General features: G+C 41.9%; 1 protein-coding gene across 4 annotated transcripts in view; it reads right to left on the bottom strand.

Moving 5' to 3' along the window:
- LOC121876055 overlaps window positions 1-25588 on the bottom strand; it is a 131349-nt gene extending 105761 nt beyond the window's left edge. For 2 of the 4 annotated variants that reach the window (XM_042380936.1, XM_042380939.1), the window contains exon 1: window positions 1033-1128. The gene's annotated coding sequence lies outside the window, so the exon portion shown is untranslated. Of the gene's footprint in view, window positions 1-1032; window positions 1129-25353 lie in introns of those variants that run through there. The other 2 variants (XM_042380937.1, XM_042380938.1) reach the window with 2 other exon arrangements.
- Between the last annotated feature and the right edge of the window lie 531 nt (window positions 25589-26119).

Raw genomic sequence — 26119 nt, 5'->3', positions numbered from 1 at the left:
GAAGCAATACTCGTAGAAGTAGGAAACAGTTGTATACTTCCGCGCTGTTGTAATAATACTTTAAAACTCGCTCGTGGAGGTCACCCACCCAGCCACACACACACACACACACACACACACACACACACACACACACACACACACAAAAGCGAGAGCGGTTCCTGGCTCCACCTGGTTCAACAGTGTGTGTGTGTGTGTGTGTGTGAGAGTGTGTTACTGGGGTGTGGCTCTTCCATGTATGGATTCTTGATATTAACGCAACTTATGCTTGTTGTCCATTCGTAAATAACCCAATAAAGGTGGAGGTAGAGGGAGAACACACTAACAAGCAGAACACATCAACAATGAAAATACTTAACATTGCTCACATCAAGATCAACATACAGGAACACACGCACACGACAACGCACTTCCCGACTCTTGTTTGGTCAACAATGTGGCTGTGTGTTTGAGACTGTGTATTGCCTGGTGTTCCTTGCTGATGTATCTACACCAACTCATTTCTAGCTGTGTGTCACCTGGTGTTTCTCCCTTGGTTAGTGGTTGGCTACACAGCATTGTTTACACCATGGTTCAACACTGATTCATAATGTGTCATTGCAGGATGTTTACTCACTCGTGTGTTGATATTGTCCTTGGTATCTACACAGTTTCTTTTTTCGTAGTTCCTGGGTGTTGTTTAGTGCTGCTGTCCCTTCTCTTGCCCTTATTATTCATCTTTGCTGTTTATCACGCATTCGTAAGTAAGACAGCACAACGACTAAAACACATGAAAAGTAACTTAACAACACTCTACACTGTTCTGTCTAAGTGCATTATAAAATATGAATACATCAATACCACTTAAAACGGCTCGGGTCAAATCCAACAGCACAAGACTATTCCGACGCTGCTGCTGCTGCACAAACTGTGAGTTATCGTCACTTGAAAATACATTGATAAAACACCAAACACAAATCTTGTTAACGCACGAGATAAAACACTCAAGGGTCGATTAAACACGCACAACCATGGCATTAAAACACCAAGCACCTTCACAATATGGTGTTTCTCAAGTGACCCACGTGGACGGAGGGATGACACACAAACACACACTACCTCCTCTCTCCGCGGTCTGAGTGATAGTGACTTGCTTCCTCCCCTTCCCACACAAGTGTCTCTGGCTCTGTGCGTATGTATGTATATACGTGTGTGTGTGTGCGCGTGTGAACGTGTACATGACTATGCGTTACAGTACAGTTGCTCACGGTATGTGTGTCTGTGTGTGTGCATATGGAGTAGAAGGTTGTGTGTATGTACAAGTGTTTTGTTTGTACATTGAGCATATGAACATAAGAATATAAGAATGGAGGAAACTGCAGCGGGCCTAATGGCCCATACTGGGCAGTCCCGTTTACACCCAACTTCTATCGCTCATATATCCATCCAACCTATGTTTGAAGCTATCCAGCGTATTCGAGTTAATGGTGATATTTGATAACTTGTTCCACTCATCCACTACTCTATTTCCAAACCAATGTTTACCTATCTCGCGCCTAAATCTAAATTTGTGCACTTACATAATACTTATTTACGTTATGTGTGTGTGTGTGTGTGTGTGTGTGTGTGTGTGTGTAAATAGGTAGGTGTCTGTGTGTGTGTTCCACTAATATCACCGACGTCCCCACACTTGCTCAATCCAATCAAGATACGAGGGGGGGGTGGGGGGGGGGGAATTCCGGACTTGTGGAGAGACACGGGATATCCATACTAACACCACTCCGGCTGGTGTGTTTACTGTGAGTATTTTTGAGTGTTTATGTGTGTGATCCTTTGAGTGTTTTTTTTTTTGCCTTCGAACTTTTTTTTTTACCTTTTCCTGGTTTTTGATGTGAGCATTATCCTGTCTTATGTGTGCGTTTGTATTATTGAAAGCGATATACATTTTTTTCCGTATCGACGAAGTTTAGTGTAATTTCTTTGGTCTTCTTTTTTATCATTTTTGTTCTTTTCTTTAACATTATTATAAGTTATTTTCGATTTGGGGGGCAAAATTTGAACCTATATTTCGCATGATTTAAGTATAGATATCTGTTGTTCTGGACACAACACGGCGAGGTAATCACGACTTCTTTTGCAACGCGCACGAGTTCACGGCAATTAGCAAGTGCAAGTCAGGGTGATGAGATGATGTATGCTGGGACACGGAGGGATGATGGCAAGGAGCGTGTCAGGTTATAATTTTGTAGTGGTGGTGGTTGGTAGTGTGGTACGGTGGTGAATGGTTGTAGTGATGGTCGCGAATGGTGGTAATGATGGTGGTTGTGGCTGGTGGTTGTGATGACGGTGGTAGTGATGGTCGGGAATGATGGTTGGGGTGGTGGTGATGGTAGTGGTTAGTGGTGATGGTAGTGGTTGGTGGTGGTGATAGCTATCCGTCGCCCCCTTCCCTCCTTCCCTTTTCATCTATTCACTCTTTCATATCTCAAGTATCTTTCTCTCTCCTCTTTCTTATGCCTCTCCCATGCCCACTATCGATTCCCGTAACTTCTCTCCCCCCATTCCTATCACCTCTTATCTCCCATTCCCTCCATCTCTATCCCTGACTCGAAACTCTTCTGACTCTTAGCCACTTCCCCCTGCTCGATCCTCTCCCTACCATTCACCTCCTCATCCCCCTCCTCTCTCTCAGACTACCCATCCCTCCCCACATCTCTCCCCCACCTATACCATTCCCCATCCTCCTCTCATCAAACTTCCTCCTCTCTCTCCCCTCCTCCTTGTTCGCCATCACCTTTCCCTTTTTCACACCCCAATTAGCTCGTGTGTGTGTGTGTGTGTGTGTGTGTGTGTTGTCCAAACCTTCCTTGGCTGACGAAGAAGGCAAAGCTCCTACTGACGGCAACGGTTGACTGAATATCCACTTATGTTTTAATATTTTTTGTCATTGTTGTTAGTATTGAGTTGTCCGTTATGCTCCCGATATATACAAATGTCAAGGGAATTTAAGGAGATGTCATTAGTGAATATAAGTTTCTAAAAGTTATCGTAGTGACATGATTGTAAAATGAGACCTATTTTTTCACCTATTATTCTCCCTCTTATAATATTATCCAATGGTGTTTATTATGTTGTAGATATAAGAATGTCGCCAAAATTTAATGAGATCTATTTACTAAAGGGAGAAAAAGTCTTAAGGTGTAAGGAAGGTCTAGGGATTATTTAAACTGGGAGGCATATTAGACAGGGGTTGTGTCTGTCCCCGCCTGACAACAAGACGTTTCGACTGTAATTTTGCACCTTTAATTTGTCATCTCTCTCTCTCTCTCTCTCTCTCTCTCCTGCTGTTTCTTTGTTTCTTGACCTCCTTCTACTCCTCGCCTTCCCACCCACTTTCTTTTCTCTGACTTGCCTCCCCTTTTCATCCTTTCCTATCACTCCGTCCCTCTTTTTAATTTATCCTCCCATCTTTCCCCCACCTTTTCCTTCATCCCATTTCCTCCCTTCCCTCTCTACTCCTCCATCACCCCTCATCCCCTTTTCCTTCTCCATCCTACTCCTCATCCTTCCCGGCCCCTACTGACACACACACACACACACACACACTCACACACACACGCACACACACTCCGCTGGATAAATACAATGCTTGAGACATCTGCTTCCTTCGGTGATGTCATTAGCATATACAAGGTATACCTTTACTATTCAATGACGTCAGCAACACACTCAAACGTTTACGTGTATCACCAAACATAATGTTTGTTCGTGACGTCAGCAACACACTCAAACGTTTACGTGTATCACCAGACATAATGTTTGTTCGTGACGTCAGCAATACACTCAAACGTTTACGTGTATCACCAGACATAAGGTTTGTTCGTGACGTCAGCAACACACTCAAACGTTTACGTGTATCACCAGACATAAAGTTTGTTCGTGACGGCAGCAACACACTCAAACGTTTACGTGTATCACCAGACATAAAGTTTGTTCGTGACGGCAGCAACACACTCAAACGTTTACGTGTATCACCAGACATAAAGTTTGTTCGTGACGGCAGCAACACACTCAAAACGTTTACGTGTATCACCAGACATAAAGTTTGTTCGTGACGGCAGCAACACTCAAAACGTTTCAACTCATTTCAGGCGGTGTGTATACTGAGTCATTAACGCCGTTGTATATTTGTGTAATAATGAAGAACAGCTGTAGGTACACACGGTAATACGTATACAGTACTGGTATGTACACACACACACACACACACACACACACCCTGATCTCCAAACACAAACACACTCACAGACATCTCTCACCTCTACCACCCCTTGACAAATTTCACTCCCCTGACAACAAATTCTCTACCTACCCTCCCCCCACCCATCTTAAGTAATCTACCCCCCACACACCTCCCCACCCCTTCTGCCTCCCTCCCTCACCTCCCTCCCACCACCTCCTCCTCCTCCCCATTCTCCTTTCCTCTCCTCTCCTTTCCTTCCACCCCCTCCTTTCCACCTTCTTCCCTCTCTGCCTCTCCCTTTCTCCCACCTCTTCCACCCTTCCTCTTCCTCCTTCCCTTACCCCTTTCCTCCCTCCCTTTCTTTCTCTGGCAGGTTCTTCCCTCCCTCTCCTGTCTTTCCCACCTTCCTCCCTCTATGTCTCCTCCTTCCACTCTCTTCAATGTCTCCTCCCTGCTCCTCCCTCCTCCTCCATCTCCTCCTCCTCGCCCTCCCCTCCACTTCACCTGCCCCTCCTCCTCCATCTCCACCTCTTCCTCCTCCCCCTCCTCCCCCGCCTTCTCCCCCTCCACTCGACTCTCTTATCTCCCCCTCTTGCCACACCTTGGCCGGCAGGTGAGTAGTACACAAATCTAGGGGGTGGTCGGGGGGTGGTCGTGATAGTGATGGTGGTTGTTATATTGGGGTTGTGGTGGTAGATATGATGGTAGTGGCCATTGTTAGTGGTGGTAGAGGTAGTAGTGGTTTTAATGGTCATTGTTGGTGGTTGTGGTTCATTGATAGTGATGGTAATGGGTAGTGGTGGAAATGGTTATTATTGGTGGTGGTATTGGTAGTAATTGTGGTTGGTGATGATGATGGTTAGTGATTGTGGTTAGTATTGTTGGTCAGTGGAGGTGGTGGTGGTCAGTGGAGGAGATAGTGGGGGTGAGGTGACCTTGATGGCGGGTGGTGGTGGTGAACCTGCTTGATCCACTCCCAGCTGACTCATACCTCCTCCTCCTCCTCCTCCTCCTCCTCCTCCTCCTCCTCCTCCTCCTCCTCCTCCTCCTCCTCCTCTTCTTCTTTGCTTCCTTGCTTAGGGAAGAGGAAGGAAGAGGGAAGGAAATGAGGAGGAGTGGGAATGAGAGGTGAGTGGAACGGGGATTAAATTGTGTGTGTGTGTGTGTGTGTGTGTGTGTGTGTGTGTGTGTGTGTGTGTGTGTTGAGCTGCCTACCTGTGTGACGGGGAACTGAGGCAGTGAGGCTGCCTTGAGGAAATTAGTGCAGAGGGAAACTCACCCCTGTAACTAGTTATGTGGAGGAGAATAAGAGGAGAGGGAAGAGGAGGAGGAGAATAAGAAGAGGACGAGGGGGAGGAGAATAAGAAGAGGAGGGGGAAGAGGAGGAGGAAGAGGAGAAGGAGAATAATAAGAGAGAGAGAGAGAGAGAGAGAGAGAGAGAGAGAGAGAGAGAGAGAGAGAGAGAGTAGTGGAGGGAAGGATAAGTATTGCTTTGTTTCCTCTAACTTGGTACACATATATCACTTGGCTTTTGATTGCGTTGTAAGAGAATGTAAAGGATGGAAGAGAGAAAGAGAGCGGTTTAAACGCTATATACAACGTAGTTAAATAAGTAAATAAGGAGGGAAATAATAATAGAAATAGTAAAATAAAGATACTACTACTATTACTACTACTACTAATAATATTGAAAAATATTTGTTTTAAAATTGTCAAATCAGCTAGAGTGCACGTGATACTAACACTAATAGTAATGATAATGACAGTAGTAATGATGATGATAACAACAAACCACATAATAATGAGAAAATTAGTGTACCTTCACATCACAAGAAACGAAAGAAATGAGGTCTCGTAGGACAGAAATTATACCTAAGACAAAATCACTTTCTCACGACCATGTGATCCTAAGTTTGCCTTCGTTAGCTGACATTAGGGCTCAGGTAGAATTGTTCGTTCATTATAGCAACAGTCCCACCACAACAGTCACAACAACAGTCACAATAATCATAATAACAGTCTCCACAAGTCACAACAACAGTTTCAAGCTGCAGAGGTCATTAGTCACCGCTGCTCACAACAACAGGCACAACCATCACAATAATAATTACAACCCTCACAACAGTCACAATAACAGTCACTACAACAGTCACAATAATCACAATAACAGTCACAACAATAGTTACAACCCTCACAACAGTCATAACAACAGTCATAAGAGGCAAACGTCAACAGTCCCACCACCAAGCTGAAGCATTTCTTCGCTGGAGGCAACTCGTCCCAATACGTAATTCCCGACTTCCTTTACTACTGACTCACATAATTATTTCCCCAAACTCGTTCAAGTATCCAGTAAATACGCGACCTACAACCAATATCCTGTATTTTAATTACTTCCCATGCGTTCTTAAATATTTTCTAAATGACTTAAAAAAATCTAATTACTTTTTCAAAGGTACAAGAGTTTTTGTGTAATTTACCTCAGGATATTTCTTTTATGTAGTCTGTGTTTTTGTTTTGTTTTTAGTTTTTTGTCTCTTGTTATCATGTGTTATCTTATACAGGGTGTTACTTTTTGTATTGCAGTTAAACCACATCTTGATCGACCAGGACCAAGGCCATACTCAACAGCTGTACATGAACCTATAGCAAGACAAGGTAAGTAATAGTATTTTTCTTGTTTAATATTCATAAAACAAATGTACCGAATATGTTCCGCGATAGAATGACTTTTTTCTATAATGGTATTTATTTTTATTATGGGTTTACTGATCGGAGAAATATATATATATATATATATATATATATATATATATATATATATATATATATATATATATATATATATATATATATATATATATATACTGTAAATTATCAAAGAGATATAAAAGAAAATATTTATTCCAAGACATATAAAATGTTGTATATCAGTTGAAAAATTGTTCGAGCGTAATACCTCAAGTTTGTCTGTCTCACTTCATCAAAAGCAAAATATTCCTCCCACCCCCCAAAAAAGTTCCATCACATATCGCAATTATTATAAAATCTCCCGATGTAATATTTTAATGTATCTTCTTTTTTCTTCTTTTTTTTCTTTTTTTTTGGGGGGGGGGAGGGTAACGTTTCAGCTCATATATCTTATCACCCAATCTGAAAAAAAAACACAATTCATTCCAAGAAACAAAATCCATACAAGAGATACTGAGAAGGAATACCAACTAAGTATTTCTTAATTGCTGGATTATATGTTTCTCAACCATTTTGTATTTTCTTTTCGTGTGTTATCTCCTGTTATCAGCTGTTATCGAAGAAGGTGGAAACAGGTGATAGGACCAATCACCTAAACCTTAACCAAGTCTTGCTGTTGTTGATGTAGACTCGAGGAATGGACGACAATCTTTTCCTGGTTCTTGATGTGTTACTTAAAAGACGTCTGGGTGTAGTGGTTGTGGCGTGGGTGTGATGTGGGTGTTGCGTGGGTGTGACGTGGGTGTAGGTGAGGATGTCCAGATGTTGGTGTGAGGGTTGCTTGCGGGTGTAAGTGGGTATAATGTGTGTAAGTGTAAGGAGGAATCAGGTTTTGTCGCGATAGGCGGAAACTGCTCATTAGACACATCGAGTCACTAGAGTTTAACATTGTTGTTATTTAATTAGATGTGGGTTTATAAAGGCGTAGGTTGTGTGTGGGTGTGTGTGTGTGTGAGAGAGCAGGCGCGCGCCTGCGAGGTTGAATCCTAGTCGAGGTGTACAAAGCAGGAGGACCTCTCCTTACCCTCCGTCTCCACTCTCTCCTGTAGAATATATGACAAAAAGGAGGAAATCCCCCAAGCTTTTAAAGACGCCTCCATCGTCAATATTTATAAGAACAAGGGAGACCGGTCAAACTGTGGTAACTAAGTTTAGACCATCACGTGGCACCACTGACCTGATCTTTGCTGCCCGCCAGATACAGGAAAAGTGCAGAGAACAGAGTCGTGACCTGTAAATGGCCTTCATCGACTTAACCAAGGCTTTCGACTCGGTTCAACAGGAAAGCTCTCTGGTGGACCCTCAGCCGTTTTGACTGCCCAACAAAATTCACCGCCATTGTAAGGTAACACCACGATGACATGAACGGCAGTGTCCTGCGCAAAGGCACCCAGTCTGAGTTCTTCCCCATCCAAACGGAGTAAAACAAGGATGTGTACTGGCACCAACTCTATTTTCCATTTTCTTGTCTGTCTTCCTCACTCGTGCCAGTGCCAATTTAGCCGGTGGTGTGGACATCCAGTCCCGGATGAAGGGTCTTTTCAACATAATACGACTCCAGGCAGGAACAAAGGTGTCGACAGCTTCTATTACTGAACTTCAGTATGCAGACGACCTCACCCTTGTCGTTCACACTGAACGCGATCTACATGGGTTCCTGAACACCTACGCAGATGCTTATACACACTTCGGCCTTAAGGTGAATGTATGTAAGACTCAAATTCTCTTTCAGCCTGCCCCTAGTTCAGCCACACCTCCACCATCCATCCAGCTTAACGGTACTACCCTCTCTAATGTTACCAACTTTCAGTATCTCGGCTCCCACCTGTCCACCACTGCGGACATTGTTGAAGAGATTGAACATCGGGTCAGATGTGCATCTCAAGCCTGTGGCAGACTCTGTACCCGCGTCTTCAACTGTAGGGAGCTGAAATTATCTACAAAGTTGCTCATATATCGAACAGTGGTCCTCCCCACCCTGCTATATGGCAGCGAGACATGGGTCACATACAGGAGGCACCTCAAGGCACTTGAAAACTTTCATCAACGTAGTCTATGTTCCAACCTCCGAGTTCGCTGGGAAGACAAGAGAACAAATGCCAGTATTCTCGCTGACACGAGCTGTAGGAGCGTCGAGGGTACCATTATCCAAGAACAACTATGTTGGACTGGCCATGTTACCCGCAGGGACGACAGTAGACTGCGAAAGCAGCTACTTTATAGTCACCTAATGAATAGTAAACATAAAAATCTGGCGGGCAGCTGAAAAGCTGTAAGGATAGTCTTGACAAACCTGATAAAGTGCCAATACTTTTGAGTTAGCCCGATTGCATGCCGAGGCAGACAAGCGCCAACGCCGGAAAGACGCTGCCGCCGCCCCTCCCGCACTAGATGTAGCCCTCCACACGTGCAACATCTGTGGACGACCCTGCCGGTCCCGTATTGGCCTCTCTAGTCACCTCAGAGCTCACCAACGAAGGTGACATCCCTAATAACTCAAATCAATGTCTCATAGCTGGATGATCGTCATACTCGATTCCGAGATTCCGAGTGACAGCGAAGTAGTGGTAGTAGTGTGTATATATATATATATATATATATATATATATATATATATATATATATATATATATATATATATATATATATATATATATATATAATGTGTGTGTGTTCTTTCTATGTATTTTTTTCTCTCTTAATAACCTATTAACAGACATAAGAACAGAAACATCATGAATTAATTAACAATCTACAACCAAATAGTTACTTGGCCTTCAACAACACGACACACTCACAGAATCCTTTGAAAAGTCGAGTAGTATTGGCTTCACAAACGTCAAACAGCTACAGCTCAATGGACCATACGCATACAAAACGCTCCAGGAATCAGCCACGACTTTGAAAGGATGAAACACAACCCTGGAAATGGATCTTGGTGTGTTCCGGTTTAGAGGAAATGTTTTCGTAATAAGGCTTTGATCGACGTGGTTTGTGTGCGTTCAGCTCTGAGGTGGTGGTGTGATGTGTAGTTGGGGGATAATGTATGTCTTGTCTAATGAAGTGTATCCTAACCTAACCTACGCAATTATAAACTTACTTCATCTCACCTAACTTAACCTACCTTTACTACCTGAGCCTAAGCTAACTTTTTCCCAACTAAACGAGAAATGGCACTGAAAAAACAGATAGGCAAAGAGAAAAGAAGGCAAGATCGATGTATAAACACACAGAGAGAGAGAGTTGTGCATTAGATAATACAAAAACAATAAATATATAAGTGATAGGTACCGTAAGGCTATGATACATATACCTGTTCATTCATTGTTTGTACTAATTGTCCTCTTCCTCACGGCCTCTAAGACTCTCTCCATCTCATAAATATTTTGGTCGGCAACACACTTAAGTCTTCAAATGTTAAAGGGTCTTGATATATATATATATATATATATATATATATATATATATATATATATATATATATATATATATATATATATATATATATATATATATATATTTATATATTTGAAGGGGCTTTATGAAGAGATGACTTGATGATTTCGAGTCTTATTTGGCGTTAAAGGTCACATTTTTTTTTTATGTTGTTGGTGTTTCGACCTTGTTGTTTTAACTAAGATATCGTATAACGCTGACCACTACGAAGTAGTGGTAGAGGATAATGTTAATGTATTTCGTGGTTTGTTATCGCTATATTTTGTTTTCTTGTAGGCTATGACGTTAACCACTTTGTATTTGAGAACGAATTTACGTCTCAGATATATCTTTGTCTTAAAAGAGCCCGTCAAATTCGTCGTCACATCTTCAGGTTATGGGACAGATTTAACTTAGGGGCCTTTGAGTGTCCAGACGTGGAGCATCACAGCCTCAGCCAGGACCATTGGTGAGTCATCGCTATTCGGATATTGAAAATTAAGGTAGTATTTAACCTATCCGAATCACTGACAAAATATTCAGTAAATCATAAAATTATCTTGGGAAGGAAATTCTATCAACAAGTTAAAAAGTAGGATTATTTCTTGTTATTATATATGAAGTTTATTTTGTTTGGAGATTTTGCTAACTGAGAAACTGAGCCACTTGTCAAAAGCTTAAACCAAAGTCATAACCTCGATCGAAGTTCCGGACGTTGGAGTACCCTTATGCATGAATCACTGTCTGAGTTGCCAGATAGAGATTACTGGACACTACCGCTGGCCTCTTGACGTTTGTTGTCAAGTTTCAGGGTGAGTCATGCAACCTTACTGTGTGGCAGCTTGATGCAACGCTCCATTGTGGCCCTGCCCTGTGGCTCTGTCATGTAACCCTGTCATGTAACCTTGGCTCTGTCATGTGGCCCTGTCATGTAACCCTGTTATGTGGCCCTGTCATGTAACCTTGGCCCTATCATGTGGCCCCGGTTATGTGACCCTGTCATGTAACTGTTTTGTGGCCCTGTTATGTAACCCTGTTATCATGTCACCTTGGCCCTGTCATGTGGCCCCTGCCATGTGTCCCTGTCATGTGGCTCCTGTTATGTGGCCTTGTCATGTGACCCTGTCATGTGGCTCCTGTTATGTGGCCCTGTCATGTAACTCTGTTATGTACCCTGTCATGTAACGCTGTTATCATGTAACCTTGGCTCTGTCATGTGGCCCCTGTTATATGACCCGGCATGTAATCCTGTTATATGGCCCAGTCATGTAGTCCTGTCATGTGGCCACTGTTATGCGGTCTTGTTATATAACTGATATACTGCTCTGTCATGAACCCTGCCATATAGCGCTCTCATGGGTCCCGTCATGAGGTCCTGTCATGCGGCTGACATATAGCTCTCTCATGCCAGTTTATATGAGAGAGAGAGAGAGAGAGAGAGAGAGAGAAAGAGAAAGAGAGAGAGAGAGAGAGGCAACCTCGTGTCTCGTTTAACCAAGGTTGTGTTTATAAATTCACCCGAGTGTTGTGTTTAAGAGGCAAGACTTGGGATATTCTTAAGACTGTCCACTTTGAGGTAATTCTGTAGTTTGTGTCCGCATGTCTGTGCGTGTTAACTGTATGACTGTAAATGTTAACTGTATGATCGTGATTGTTAACTATATGACTATTAATATTAACTGTATGACTGTGAATGTTAACTGTATGATCGTGACTGTTAACTATATGACTATTAATGTTAACTGTATGACTGTGAATGTTAACTGTATGATCGTGACTGTTAACTATATGACTATTAATATTAACTGTATGACTGTGAATGTTAACTGTATGATCGTGACTGTTAACTATATGACTATTAATATTAACTGTATGACTGTGAATGTTAACTGTATGATCGTGACTGTTAACTATATGACTATTAATATTAACTGTATGACTGTGAATGTTAACTGTATGATCGTGACTGTTAACTATATGATTATTAATATTAACTGTATGACTAAATGTAAATTCTGCTTGACAGGGAATGTAAGTGAATAGAAATAATCTGAATGACTTTACATGGGATTGTCTGTGAATTTGTTTATATATTAAATGTCTGTACGGATAATTGTTATAAATTTAATAGACACATTTTGAGTGAACTTATTAGATACAAGTAATGAAGGAACCCATATAAAAGCCTTCCTCGAGAAAACCATCGGTGAAAAAAGCCATTCAATGAATCCTGGTATAGCTAGATGAGCCTTGATTAGGTTAGGTTAGGTAAGCCCAAGACACACCAATGTAAGCAGGGTACAACAGGGTACTTGTAGAAACATCTGAGTATGTATTGGTACGATAGGGGACGTCTGGGTACTCGTAGGTAGAGCTGGGTATAGCTAGGTACACTGCAGAACACCTTGGTATATAATGCTTCTCTCATGTGGTTGTACTACCTAGGGCACGGTGGAGTGTGAGGGAGTCAGGTGGGTCGTGAAATATAAATTTACATAATACACACAGTCTGTTGATAATGTAGATATATATAGTACATAATTATCTTCATTTGTATAAGTTTTAACTGTTCTTTTCATTTTATTGTCACGAAGAGTTGATGATTTAATCTTGTTTTGTTAATACCTGGTGTACGTGCATTAGCTCACCTGTACTTATAAGGACACATCTCGACCAAACACGTCAGCTGATGATTTACCTCCGTGGGTGTCTCAGCCTCTGCCACTGCCCTTCAAGGTATAAATAGATTACCTCACCACTACTACCACCACCCCCCCCCCACTTCACCACCTCCCTCCCTACTACCTCCCTTCCCTACTACCTCCATTCCCTCACTACCTCCATTCCCTCACTACCACCACCCTCCACCTCCCTCGCCAGTCACCTCCTCCTCCTCCCCCCTCCCTCACGACGACTACCACCGCCACCTTCCTTTTCTCACCACTCCCTCCCTCATCACCTACCACCACTTACCACTGTCACCACCTCCCTCACTACGTACCACCGCCACCACTTACCACTATTACCACCTCCCTCACTACTTACCACCACCACCACCACTTACCACTGTCAACACTCACCATGTACCACCACGTACCACCACCACCACTCACTGACCTTAACACACAGTTTTCCCTCTGGTTCTTGCAACACGTGAGGCAGTATTGAGGTTAATACATATAATGGTTGGTTTGGGAGAGTTAATTTCGTGCTGTACGTTTTATGAAATTAGTTATTATAAAATTTAGAGTGAGGTAGCGCTTTTATGTTCAACAAATGGCAGTTGCTTGTTATCGTTTGAATAAATTGATTAATATAACATTTAACGAGTGAAAGTAAGCTAGCATCATAAAGTTTAACGAGTGAAAGTAAGCTAGCATCATAAAGTTTAACGAGTGAAAGCAAGCTGGCCTTATGAAGTTCAACGGATGAAAGTAAGCTAGCATGAAATAAGCTAGCATTATGAAGTTTAACGAGTGAGTAAGCTAGCATCATGAAGTTTAACGAGTGAGTAAGCTAGCATCATGAAGTTCAACGAGTGGAAGTTAGCTAGCATCATGAAGTTCAACGAGTTTTAGTAAGCTTCCATCATGAAGTTCAACGAGTGAAAGTAAACTAGCATCATGAAGTTTAACGAGTGAAAGTAAGCTAGCATCATGAAGTTTAACGAGTGAAAGTAAGCTAGCATCATAAAGTTTAACGAGTGAAAGTAAGCTAGCATTATGAAGTTCAACGAGTGAAAGTAAGCTAGCATCATAAAGTTTAAGGAGTGAAGGTAAGCTAGCATTATGAAGTTCAATGAGTGAAAGTAAGCTAGCATCATAAAGTTTAACGAGTGAAAGCAAGCTGGCCTTATGAAGTTCAACGGATGAAAGTAAGCTAGCATGAAATAAGCTAGCATTATGAAGTTTAATGAGTGAGTAAGCTAGCATCATGAAGTTTAACGAGTGAGTAAACTAGCATCATGAAGTTTAACGAGTGAAAGTAAGCTAGCATTATGAAGTTTAATGAGTGAGTAAGCTAGCATTATGAAGTTTAGCGAGTGTAAATAAGCTAGCATTATGAAGTTTAACGAGTGTAAATAAACTAGCATTATGAAGTTTAACGAGTGTAAATAACTCAACCTTTCAAGAACACCTGAACAACCTCGCGTAAATATATAGTTAAGACTGACAGAAACACCGAGATAATTGTGTGGGTAATGATGTGAATAATAGTGTGAGTAATATTTTGTGAGTAATAGCGTGAGTGATATTTTGTTGGTGAGTAATTTTCTGTGGGTAATAATGTGAGTAATGTTTTGTGGGTGAGTAATATTTTGTGGGCAATAGTGTTTGAGTAATATCTTGTGGGTATTAGTGTGTGGGTAATATTTTGTGAGTAAGAGTGTGTGAGTAATATTATATGGGCATTAGTGTGTGGGTAAATGCGTGTGGGTAACTGTGTGTATGTGCGTGTAATATTTTGTGGGTACAGTAATTGCAAGGGTAATAGTGTGTGGGTAATGACGTGTGGATGATGTAAGTAACAAGTATATAACGTTAACATGTAACATAGAAAAACTAGGTATACGTGTATTATTTGTTGTGCTGAGGAGGAGGAGGTGATCGACTTAGCCGCCAATGGTCTTGAAGAAACAGGTCCAATGTGTCCAGTGGTGTCATTCTGGCCGCGACTTCGGCTTCGCTTTTGATGAGACAAACTGGTAAATACCCCCCCACCCCCCCTTGCCTTTTTTTTTACACGGGTGGTATATCGTTCTATAGTTATGAGGGACGTGAGAAAGACGTCCCTTATAGTTAGTGTTGTATATAAGGACTTTGGTGTTTGATTTGGTGTTGTGGTGTGTCAGAAAGAGTGGGTTTACCTTGGGAAGACCGAGTGAGAGTCAGTGTGTGAGTTGAGAGGGAGAGTGGATGTAAGTGGATGGGTAAGAGTAAGTGAAAGTGGGAGAGTAGGTGAGTGACTGGATTGAGTGTGAGTGAAATGTATGTGTGTAAGAGAGAGTAAGTGTATGAGTGAATGTGTGTGTGAATAACCGAGTGTAAGTAGGATAAGTGTATGAGTAAGAGAGAGTGTGTGAGTAAAAGAGAGTGAATGAGTAAGGGAGAATAATTAACAGACCTAAGGAAGAAAAAATTCATTGAGGGTAACATAAGGGGAAAGATGACCTGACCGGACGAGGGGGAAACCGAGTGGGTGGGTGAGTGGGTGGGGGGGAGGAGGAGAGAGGGGAAGGAATAACAGTACACCACCAAGGAAGCTGAGGTCAACTAGAGGTCACGGGAAAGAGCAGGTCAGGGTCATTTAGGGTCAAGAGGTTATGTGAGACTAAACAAAACACCGTTATTCAAGAGAGTTAGAACAGTTTATTTTGTCTTCTAAGGTTTGTGTTGTTGAAAGAATCTCTCTCTCTCTCTCTCTCTCTCCCCCCCCCATCATCATCCACATCCTCCTCACCTCCCCCTTCTCCACTTTATTTTCTTTTCTTTCTTTCTTCTTCCTTACGAAAAGAAACAACCCAAGCCTCATCACAGTGTCTTTCCTTAACACCAACTTTTCTTTCCTCCCGGATAACAAACGTTCCTTTACTATCAACGTTTCTTTTCTATCCTAAAAACAGCTGATCAAATGTAAACAATGTCTTCTGGTATAACTTATCTTTCAGCTGTTAGTTGTTTTAATTTGTTCTAGCTGCCAGGATTTTATAACCACCGTTGAATAGGTCTTGGTTTCTGGACTAGAACGTTCAACAGGTCTTAGTTTCTACGTTAGAGACCAGCTTAGTTTTCCAAAACTTGTGAGATCTGAAGTTTTTTTGCCAGGGTCTTTAAAGGTCGTTCAACACGTTTTGACGCTAGAAAACAACCAAGGTCTTAAGAATTCAGAGAAATGAGTCTTTCACCAGGGTCTTTAAGCACAGTTCAACCAGTCTCACTATGCACGTTACACGACAGGCAAGTTTTTATGATAAAGGAATAAAAAGAGGCCTCCCTCAGCCCCAGTTTATGGCTCTCGCCCTATTGTAAACTAGCACTGAGTGTAATTGGAGCGAATTTTTCAAGATGTGCCATACTTCCTGCTTTAGGTGCCGACTGTTTCGTGTGTGTGTGTGTGTGTGTGTGTGTGTGTGTGTGCTATAACTCAGGTCAGCGTTGCTACTTAACACGCCGAATACAATTTTACATGTCACTAAACTTTAGAAACAAGCATTTTTAATTCCAATTTGCGCCTTCGTGTTAATTAAGAGAAACACACCCACTACCAGCCCTCCCTCCCTCTCTCTATCTTTTCATCCCTCCACAACACCCTCCCTCTTCCCCTCACTCACTTGTATTTCCTCACTATGTCTTCCCTCTCTCGTTAATCCTTTGACCCCCTCTCTTCCTTGTTCCCTCCATTCTTTTTTCCTTCTCCTCCTTCCCCACTTCCTTTCCTTTCATACCTTCACCACTCCTTTGTATCCTTCCTCCTTCCTTCCAACCTCATGTCTTCTTTTCCATGGCCTCCTCCTCCTTCCCACTCTCCCTCCACCAGATGTACAACTCCTCCCTCTCTTCCTCCCACTACCAGATGTACTATTCCTCCCTCCTTCTCTTTTTTCCATCCACACACTCCACTAACGTTACATCTCCCATCCATGTAACATATATATAATTCACATATTACTGAATGTTATATAATAATTCCTTGAGATAAATGTTCAGGCTTTTAATTGGCTCAGTCATGTCAGTATTGTTGCTTTTGTTCATTTTGTGTCTGTATATTTCTGGTTAAGTAAACTGTTTCAATATCAATATCAATATCCACTCCCTTCCAACACACACACACACACACACACACACACACACACACACACTGATCGCTATAAGAACAGCCCAGCCCCAACCATTGTAAAAATTATCAATAACTTGTAATAAACCAGTGTATTCACTCCCAGTAAATACTATTTCTTGCACTGTCACCATGTTGAAATGCACTGTAGTTTGAGCTTTTCCCCATCTAGTAATTATATATCTTATTTGTATCACTTATGTTACTTGTATATTATTTGTAATTCGAAACCCATTCCCCAAATATGTAACTGTATATTTTCAGCCTTCTGGCTGCCAAGCTCTTCAATAAACCGTTATTATTATTATTATTACACACACACACACACACACACACACACACACACACGCGCGCGCGCTCAGAGTCCAGTACCCTCCTCCTCCTTCCACCTCACAATTTGTACAAGAACAACCAGTCCATTTGTTGTGTGTGGCGTTGGTGACTGTCGCGGAAGTTCCCAGACACGGAGCTGTCAAGGAGGCTCTCAAGACACGGCTGTGACACGGTCGAGGGTAGTGGGGGGGGGGAGTCAAGGGTCATATGATGCTAGGTGGTGTGATGGTGGTAGTGGTGGTAGAAGTAGTGAGAAAAATCGTGGTAGTAGTGAGAGTGTGGGAAGTCAGGGAGGCAGTGGTAGCTGAAGGAATGGTTGTAGTATTGGTGATGTTGGTCGTGAGAGAAGTGGTCGAGGTGATGGTGTTAATTGGTGATGGTTATGACGGAGGTGATGATGGTGGAAATAGGATAAGGGGGGAATGGTGGGGTAGTAATGATAGTGAAAGGGGATGGTGGTCATGAGCTGAAATGATAATGAAACGTGGCAACAGTGAGGGAGGATTGTGAGGAAGGGGGGGGGTAGAGGGTAGTGACAGTGAGGGGGATGGTGAGAGGTGATAGTTGTGGTGGTGATGGGTGGTTGTGGTTATGGGGGAGGGAGGATGTGTAGAGGTAAGAGGGAAAGGAATGTTGGTTAGTGAAAAATGACGAGGAAACGAGAGAGAGAGAGAGAGAGAGAGGTAGGTAGGTAGGTTAGGGGGAGGCAGAGAGATTTAAGGATGGGGAATGAAGAAAAAAAGGTGTAAGGGGAAGGAATAAATTGAGTAGTTAAAGAGGCAAACAAAAAAGAGACATGAGATCAAGGAGGAAGGAAAGAGAGAGAGGAAGGGAGAGGGGTGAGGGGGAAGGGATAGATACAGAGAGGAAGGGATGCAGTTTATGAAAAGAGGAAAGCAAGGGATAAAGGAGAAACAGGGAGAGACGAGAGAGGAAGAGAGAAAGTGAAGAAAGAACCAGGAAAAGAGAGGGAGGAATGGATGAATGGAGAAAAGGAGAGAGAGGGAAAGAAGGGAAGAAGGAGAGAAGGAAGGGGAGATAGAGAAAAGGAGGAGGAGGGGAGGAAGAAAAGGGAGGAAGAAAGGAGGGAAGAGTGTGAGGAAAGAATGGAGAAAATGAAGAGGGACGATGCGAAAAAGAAAATGAGGGAAGGCAGGGAGAAAAGAGTAAAGAAAGGCGATAATGGAGGGAGGGAGGGAGAAGCAGCAAACAGTGAAAGGAAGAAATCTTATTGGACGAAAGTTTTCCAAGTTTGACTAATTTCTTCCCTGGGAGTAATGTATTGTATTCATATTAGGATAATATTTCGTTCATCACTTAAATATATCGTTTTTTGTGTTAATTGAGGGGTTTGTTAAAGGTGTGTTTCATTGTGGTTTGGTAGAGAGAGAGAGAGAGAGAGAGAGAGAGAGAGAGAGAGAGAGAGAGTATATATATATATGTGTATATAAAGTATGTATGTACAGTATGTATGTCCGTCTTAATGTATTTTCCTACGAATATATCAGGGTTTAGATTCATAAATGCAGTATTACTCTTCCTTCAGTCAACCACGATGTAAATAATTGCCCGCATTCATTACCTCTTTTCACAAACTACTTCTTGACAATATAATTAACTTGTAATTTAGAGACGCGAAGCAAATACATATTACTAATTTAATTTTTTTCTGGCATTGGTTATGGAAAGTATTTATTTATCTTTGTAACTTGAGGAAAATTATTACTTTGTTTGTTATTTTTTTAATTATATTTTGAAAGGGGTTTTAATAAGATTACCGGTATTGTAAAATATTGAATGAAAATAGACTTTATATATTATTTGAAGATATTGGCAATTATGTCCAAGTAAAAAAGTAATACTGAAAATTAAGGATCTTTCTTTATATAACTTTCGGTCTTTTTTGTTTTAGTGATTTTAATTTATTCGGAAGACTGTAAGTGCGATTCATCAAGTTGTCTCTGAGAAAAATTTGGTTCATATTCTGATGGATGCATGAACGAACACACACACACACATACACACACACACACACACACCTGCGAGCGCTTACGTTTATATTGTGTAGTAGGTGTTCTGTGGTCAACTTCATGTACCGTACCAACACCTTACATCAACACTTTACTTCACCAGAGAGAAGTAATCTCCCTATCTCTCAGTGTATCCGGTAGCTGGCCCAGATAAGGTCCAAGCCACAACTAAACAGCTATGCAGGCTACAACGACGGGTTTACATAAACACTAGACGTTGCTACCATGGGGGTATTTTCACGTAGTCTAGCTGGATGAAGATTACCCTACCTTAGAACTAGGGCTACCTCACCTAGAGACATGGGGACCATCTACAGTACCTCATGAGGCTACACGAGAGAGAGAGAGAGAGAGAGAGAGAGAGAGAGAGAGAGAGAGAGAGAGAGAGCTCCTCGTGTTCCGTTATCCAGCTCACCATTTCCATAGAGGCTTTGACCCACCCGTAGGTCAGCTATCGATATCAACAGGTTTTAATGTGTCTATCTTCAAGTCCATTCGTTCTCCTCCATCCCCTTTGTTATTATCATATCTTTGTCTCTTTCTCTATTTAGTTGGATTATTTCTATGTGTCTGTTATTTCTAGCTGAGCTCTACTTGTCTCAGTTGGTAGAGGCGGCGAGTTATAAAGGGGAGGAAATATGGTCGCTCTCCATATGGTAAGATCGACCTGTAAAGTGACGCGGTTAGTGACATCCTGAGCCCCTCCCTCCCTCCCTCCTTTTATTATTCCCTCCCTTATATCCTTCCCTCCCTTATATCCTTCCCACCCTCCTTCATTTTATTCTTCCATCACATCCTTCCTTACAGTCCTCCCTCCCTCTCTTCTTCCTTTCATTCTTCCCTCTTTCCACCCTTCCTCCCTCTTCCCTACATCTCTCCTATATTTCTTCCTTCTCTCCATCCATCCACCCATCCATCGTATTCTCCCTCCCTTCCATCCCATCCACCCTCCCCATCCATACCTTTCTTCCATCCATCCATCCCTCTTCCCTTTCATCCTCTCTGTTACCACGTCTCTCTTATTGTTGTCTCCCCCTTCATTCCCTTTCGTCACTCATCTCTCTTTCACTCCCCTTTCCTTTGTTATTTTCAGTTGTATCTCTCCCTCATCTCTTATTCTCTTTATATAATTATCACTTCTCTTATATCACTTCTTTTTTTTGCTTTGCTCTTCGAAATTCCCCTTAGTTGTGCCTCTTCCCATTTTTAGTTGTTGCTTCTATTTGTTTCCTATTTTACTTTGATTCAAGCTTCCTCAATTGTCTGTTATTTTAATTCCATCTCAAAATAATACTATAAAATTAATAAAAACAACAATAACAACAAAAATAACAATAATATAATAACAATAATAATAATAATAATAATAATAATTATAATAATAATAATAATAATAATAATAACCAAAACAAAAATGATGATGAAGATAGGAAGAATAAAAATACTGATAACAGGAGTAAATACTCGATTTAGTTCTGTCGAACAGAGAAAACCTCATTAGCAATGTCGAGGTAGGGGACGAACTTGCAAACAGCGATCACAAAGAAATTAAATTCCAGGTAGATTTTCAGGCCAGACGTAAGGAGAATTCCATTAAAGTCCCAGATTTCAGAAGGGCAAACTCTGATAGTTTAAAAGAGGCAGTTGAGAGAGGGGGTGTCGCGCTTGGGTGTGAACCTGACAGATGACACCGACCTGATAACGAGATCTGAGATTGCCGAGTTCCACGACAATTTAAATAATGAGTTACTTAATGCACAAAGGCAGAACATACCATACATAAACTCAGATCAGACAACAATGACCCTAAATGGATAAATAATTATTTACAGAACATTATTGGCCAAAGGAAGGCTATAGGTAGAAGGATAAATCGTGGCGAAATTTACCTCCAGGAGTATTATAAGGTATTGGCCAGTAGGGTTAAGACCGAGGTAAGAAAAGCAAAGAGGAATTATGAACTGAAGATAGCAGGGGAGGCGAAGACAAACCCCAAAGGATTCTACCAAATGTATCAAACTAAAACACGAGATAAGATTGGACCACTACGTTCAGATACCGGCGAGCTAACTGATGACGACTGAGAAATGAGCAATAATCTGAATAAATATTTTTCAACAGTTTTCACCACCGAAAATTTAAACATGATACCCAAGGCACCGACTCTATTCAGAGATAGTGAAGAAAACAAATTACGCGAGATAGTAGTGACTAGTAACAATGTTAGTAAGCAAATAGACAAACTAAAGACTAATAAGTCACCTGGTCCCGATGAGATAATTTGCCAGAGTATTAAAGGAATGTAAGGAAGAGCTCAGTATGCCCTGAGCAAAGTTGTTTAACATGTCATTAAAAACAGGTGTAGTACCACAATCCTGAAGGATAGCGAATGTAATACCGATTTTCATGAAGGGGGATAGATCACTATCCTCTAACTACCGCCCAATCAGTCTAACATCAATAGTAGGCAAATTACTAGAATCAATCATTTCAGACTCTATTCGAAACCACCTGGAGAAGCGCAAGTTGATTAATGATTCCCAACATGGCTTCACAGGCGGGCGTTCATGTCTAACTAATCCATTAACATTCTTTTCATCAGTTTTCGAATCGGTGGACGAGGGCCACAATTATGATGTGGTATATCTCGACTTTGACAAGGCCTCCGACAGAGTCCCTCACGAAATACTAATTAGAAAGGTAGAAGCGCAAGGCATCAAAGGTAATATCCTTAAATGGATAAGGGCGTGGTTACGGGACAGGAAACAGCGAGTGAGCATAAACGGCACTAAATCACATTGAAGCAACGTCACGAGTGGAGTTCCCCAAGGCTCAGTACTTGGACCATTATTATTTATTGTTAACATAAACGACATAGATATCGGCATAGACAGCAACATAAGTAAATTTCCTGATGACACTAAAGTAGGACGTGTAAATAAATCTGACGAGGACTCTGCAAAACTACAGGAAGATCTAAACAAATTTTTCGAATGGTCAGAAAAATGGCAGATGAAATTCAATGTGGACAAATGTAAAGTACTCAGTATTGGAGATGTAAACAGGGAAACCAGTTACCAGATGAACAACGATGCCATAATGGCATCCTACTGGGAGAGAGATTTAGAAGTAATGATAAAAAGGAATGTTAAGCCACGTAAACAATGTGTTTTTGCTCGTAATAAGGCTAATAAAGTACTTGGGTTCATGCAAAGGAGTGTTAGTTGCAAGACTAGCGAGGTCATCTTAAAATTATATCTAGCGCTTGTGAGACCTCACCTGGATTACGCAGTTCAGTTCTGGTCACCGTATTACAGAATGGATATAGAATCCTTGGAAAGAATCCAGAGGAGAATGACAAGACTAATCCTGGGCATTAGGAACCTTGAGTATAGAGACAGGTTGAAGCATCTAAATTTGCACTCCCTCGAGAGACGTAGAGTGAAGGACGACATGATAGAGGTGTATAAATGGAAGTCAGGGTTAAACAAAGGGGACATTACAAAGGTACTCAAACTATCCAACCAGGAGCGAACTCGTAGCAATGGTTTTAAATTAGACACATTTAGATTTCGGCGTGAAATAGGTAAACACTGGTTTGGAAACAGAGTAGTGGATGAATGGATCAAGTTACCAAATATCATCATTAACTCGAATATGCTGGATAGCTTCAAGCATAGGTTGGATGCTTATATGAGCAATAGGGGTTGGGTATAAACGGGACTGCCCAGTATGGGTCAATACGCCCGCTGCAGTTTCTTCCATTCTTGTGTTCATGTGTAAAAGATAGTCAAGAAGTAATGCAATAAATCTCCTCAGTAAAAAAATGCTTCTACTCTTCGTACCCTTATTATTTTTTACTTCTTTACTGCAGTAGAATATCTTATTTCTCTCTCTCTCTCTCTCTCTCTCTCTCTCTCTCTCTCTCTCTCCATACTCTTCATTTCTCTTTCATTGTTTTTGCCTTTTCCTTCTCTTTTTCTCCTTTTCTTCTCTCTCTCTTCATCCATCCCACTCCTTATTCGTCTCCCCCTCCTCATTCTTCATCTTTCTCTTTTTTCTCCTACTTCCCACCTTCTCTCCGTCTATCCTTCCCTCCTCACTCGCCATCCTGCCCCCGCCCCCCTCTTCATCTCTAGCCCTATCAAGTGACAACAGTATCCAAGGAAGGGAAACTCTTTAGAGAGACAGAAAGACGGACAGTGTGTGTGTGTGTGGGAGAAAGAAAGAAAGAGATAAGGAAGAGAGAGGAAGAGATATAAAGAAAGAGAACGGAGTGTCCGTGCGTATGCGTGTAAGAGAGAGAGAGAGAGAGAGAGAGAGAGAGAGAGAGAGAGAGAGAGAGAGAGAGAATTAAACAGCAGATATTAACGGTACACATGGTTGGCCGTCTCTCTCTCTCTCTCTCTCTCTCTCTCTCTCTCTCTCTCTCCTTCTCTCTCTTCCATTTTTCTCATGTTGTCTCTCGTCTCATGTGTCTGTCTCCCATTCTCTGTCTTTCTCTCCCATTGTATTTGTCAACATTAAACTGATTAATTATCTCTCATTATCTGTTGTTGTTGACCTAACCTATGAAGTGTGTGTGTGTGTGTGTGTGTGTGTGTGTGTGTGTGTGTGTGTTTATAATCTATTGCTCAGCGCTCCTTGATATCAGATGTGATAACGTACATTGCCCCCCCGACTTACTTATTTACTTAAAGATAAATTAAAGTAAAGGTTGGTTTATTACAACCACTTAAGATAGTTAATTAGGGTGATTTAGTGTAAGTAAAAGTGCAGTCAGCTTAGGTTAAATTGACTGAATTTTCATGGCACGTAATTGAGGAAGTACTAATGATCAAATTACGCAATGGAAAGAACGGGGTGTAATGGTAATATTTGTCAGTTGTCACGCTTGCCTGCCTCTATTGAGAATAGTATATAAAGGAATTCCGGTGTGTGTGTGTGTGTGTGTGTATCATGACCAAGTTTACACCCCTGAACTTAAACAGGAGTCCAGGTGTGTTGGGCAGATACATATCTCAGCATTTTCGGACATGTTTTACGTTCAGGTGTAAAAAGTTTGTATGGCTTCATGTGCTAGGAGTATAAACACACTAAAAGCGTCTCCCTTGACCGACCACACACACACACACACACACACACACACACACACACACACACACACACACGGGTTCAAAAAAAGGTATCGTGCCAACTCTGAACCCGTGATAATAATTCCCCCGTCCTTAATAATAGTTTCGCTACAAGGACGATAACAATCCCAGCAAGTGAAGATGGTTATGGTGACAGGAACATACACAGTGACGAGGAGGCGAACAGCAAAAATTTATAGACTCATGATCTCACCCGGGGTCTATATTTGGGGCTGCCATGGGTGGAGCCCAGATAAGACACTTGCCTCAGGAATGTGTCACTTTCCTTGGGGGCTAATTTGTTTCATCTCTTTCTGCCTCTTGTTTCTTCATTTTTCACCACTATCTTCCTTCACCATCCTCCTCCACCCCTTGGGCCGTGTATCTCTCAGGGTCATGTTCACTGTAGCATCAAGGATCAGACTAAACTTGCTGACGTTGGAAGTTTTCCTGCCTCGTGTTCCAGTTGATTCAGGTTCTTTCTTAAAACACCCCCATGTTTTTGGTCTTTTCTCTGGAGTTGTGACATAAAACTCCAACATTGTGTAACGTGTGACTTTACAAGTTCATGTCACTACGTATTTCACAATAAAATCAAAACAATTCACTATACCTTCGGTTTGACGACGTAAGCCAATCAATCACTCATTGCTGATACCCCACTTGGCCAATATTTGCAACATTTATTCGTTATTATTCTTATTGTTGTTTTATCATTCTCTTATGGTCTATATGCGTGTGTTACCACCTTAGCAACTATGGCCACGCTCACACACTTTACACCATCACCAGCAATTTCGTCACCACAACGGTACCGACGGCGGCAGTAACACCCACCCACACACCCACAACCAGCTCGCGCTTCTGGTTGGCTGAGTGAGTCGACCAGATGGCGGGCAACCGGCATCATATCTTCACTCGGAGACCAGTTACTCAAATACCAAGGCGAATTTTTCCTTCTGCCGGTGTGACTATGGGAAGTTTATTTGTCACTGACCGTCACACTCGCTGACTGATACTATGAAGACATTTCACTTGATATTAGCGTAGAGTGGAAGGGAGGGACATATTTGCATACGAGAGCTTGGCAAGCTGCACCTGTCAACAGCTAGAGTAAATAAACAGAGGTAAGGGGGGGAGGAGAGGGAGGGAGTGACGGAGTCTAAGAGATGTTTTGGCTTCTCCCTCTCCTCCCTCACTCCCTCTTTTGGCCAGCTGCAACCTTCTACAGTGACGTCAACAGTCATGGCATACGGACCCCCTCTTCTCCCTCTCCCCTCATTCCTCCCACTACCCCTCATTTACGATTGTCATGGCGGGTGCAACATGATCCACAGTACAGAACCAGTGTTATGGTCCCCCTAGCTATGCGGAAGTGA

This window comes from Homarus americanus, unplaced genomic scaffold (genome assembly GCF_018991925.1).
Source record: "Homarus americanus isolate GMGI-L3 unplaced genomic scaffold, GMGI_Hamer_2.0 scaffold49198, whole genome shotgun sequence".
In the NCBI taxonomy this organism is placed as follows: domain Eukaryota; kingdom Metazoa; phylum Arthropoda; class Malacostraca; order Decapoda; family Nephropidae; genus Homarus; species Homarus americanus.
Note: the sequence above shows the minus strand (reverse complement) of the source record. Positions and strands in the feature narration are given on the sequence as shown.